Genomic DNA, 2,650 nt, shown 5'->3' on the forward strand with positions numbered 1-2,650 from the left:
AAAACAAAAACAAAACAAAAAGGGTGGGGGCGACCTTAGCGAAAATCTGAAAGGGCACTAATGTAGGATTTTCTCAAGAGCAAGCATAAATTGAAGCAGCTGGTGACTCAGTTTATTTGGATTTCTCCTCATCTTTATAGTGCTTTCGCCAACACCGAACTCCGGAGTAGAGATATTCAAAAGGACCAAGGATGACGTTACATGTCAAAGGCCACTTTATTTTGACTTTCTTTACAACGATGTTTTGCAATCATTTGTTCAATAAAAGTTTTGCATTATACATTGTTAGTTTATGGATAACGTAATTATAATTCAATTTGTTTCTTCTGCATCTTGCATCATGATATCAAAATAGGTTTTGCATGATCATTTTATGTCATAAAATAAGTCTTGCGCACAGTGTATGATCATAATCATTGGATTTGGGCAAGTGACAATCCCTTGATTTACTAAAAGAGTATTTGGATCTGTTCATCCCTGAGAAAGTACAATGGGACAATGAATAGTCGACAACCTTGATTCAAGACAGAGAAGTTTGTTTTAAGGGTTAATCACATTTTATCCCCTTAAAAAATACCTCATTTCTCAGTTTATCCCATAACCTTTAATTTTACTCACTTAACCCCCTTTAGGACAAAATTGCCCTTGCATTATTTTGACTTTTCATTTACCTTGTTATCCTTTCTTTTATTTCTTTTTCTCTTTTTTCTTTATTTAATTTTTCCTCTTTCCCACGAAAATCTTTACCTTAATGATTGAAATTAAAAAAGAGAAATTGCAGAGATCTATCTTCTTCTTCAATGATTAAAAAAATATTCAAATCACTTCCCTAAATTATAATTTTTTTTAGCCTTTCAATTCTTTTAATTTTGGATTTTCCTCTTTCCTTTCTAGTTTCTCATTTTATTCTCAAGAAAATATCATAATATGAAATTGCTTCTCTTTCTTTTATTTATTTTTCTCTTTCTTCTCTTTTTCATCCTTCCCAATAGAAATTCCATTTCAACGAAAATTTTTATTTTGAGTTTGTAATTACATATTTCTGGGTGAAGGTTTAAAAGGTATCAAAAACTAATTTTGATTTTTTGTATGATGCAACGTGTCACAAATTTCAATTGATGGTTATTAATTAGGTCACAATTTCATCTTAAGATATTTTCTTGGGAATAAAATGAGAAACTAGAAATGAAAAAGGAAAATCCAAAATTAAAAAAATTGAAAGGCTAAAAAAATTGTATTTTAGAAAAGTGATTTGACTATTTTTTTTAATCATTTAAAGAGAAGATAGATCTCTGCAATTCCTCTTTTTTAATTTCAATCATTAAGGTGAAAATTTTTGTGGGAAAGAGGAAGAATTAAATAAAGAAGAAAGAGAAAAAGAAATAAAAGAAAGGAAAACAAAGTAAATGAAAAGTCAAAATAATGCAAAGGCAATTTTGTCCTAAAGGGGGTTAAGTGAGCAAAATTAAAGGTTAGGGGGTAAACTGAGAAATAGGATATTTTTTAAGGGGATAAAATGTGATTAACCCTTGTTTTAATGGAATGTCAAAAATCGAAAGTCTCAAAACAGTTTGCCGAACAAAAAATGGACATCATGGATGATAAGATTGGGAAAGGTCACACGAAAACTCATATTTACACGATTTTCAAAAGCGAGCGGATACAGTGATGGTGGCAACTTCTTTGTTTTTCTCCTTTGCAGGAAAGTTTCAAATGAAAATAATAATATATCACACTGGGACAAATCTTTGGATAATTTTTCAAGTAAGTCTATAACAGTTTCTTAATACATACGAGCATTTCATTTACACTGTTACTAAACATGGGTAAGTCCCACTAGTGAGCATTTCATTTTCATCGTCACTAAACATGGGTTAGTCCCACTAGTGAGCATTTCATTTTCATCATTTTATTTTCATCGCCACTAAACATGGGTTAGTTCCACTAGTGAGCACTGCATTTTCATCGCCACCAAACATGAGATAGTCCCACTAGTGAGCACTTCATTTACATTGCCACTAAACATGGGTTAGTTCCATTAGTGAGCACTTCATTTGCATTGCCACTAAACATGGGTTAGTCCCACTAGTGAGAATTTCATTTACATCGCTACTAAACATGGGTTAGTCCCACTAGTGAGCATTTAATTTTTATCGCCACTAAACATGGGTTAGTCCCATTAGTGAGCATTTCATCACATTGCCATTAAACATGGGTTAATCCCACTAATGGGCATTACATCTTATCGTTAGACATGGGTCAGTTCCACTAACACTTCATTTCACTCCACTTCATCCTGTTGAATTTGAATTTTGTGCCACCAACCTCGGCAAGATTGGGTATGTCCCACTGACCGTTCTATTATGATGAATTTGAAATTTAGGCAGGTTTGGGTTGTATCTTACTGACCATTTTATCGTATCGAATTTGGAATGTCGGTAGGCTTGGGTTGTATCCCACTGACCGATGTCATGGTAGGTTCGGGTCTTATCCCGTTGACCTTTTTTTACGTTTACAGGTTTTAGTTCAAGGCAGAATAACCACAGGTGAGTATTTGGTGTCTATGTCTTTGTTTCAAGTTTCGAACACAGGTGAGTATTTGATGTCTACGTCTTTGTCTCAAATTTCTTCGAAACTCAGACAAAGAGCG

Source organism: Coffea arabica, chromosome 10c, assembly GCF_036785885.1.
Source record: "Coffea arabica cultivar ET-39 chromosome 10c, Coffea Arabica ET-39 HiFi, whole genome shotgun sequence".
NCBI classification, from domain to species: domain Eukaryota; kingdom Viridiplantae; phylum Streptophyta; class Magnoliopsida; order Gentianales; family Rubiaceae; genus Coffea; species Coffea arabica.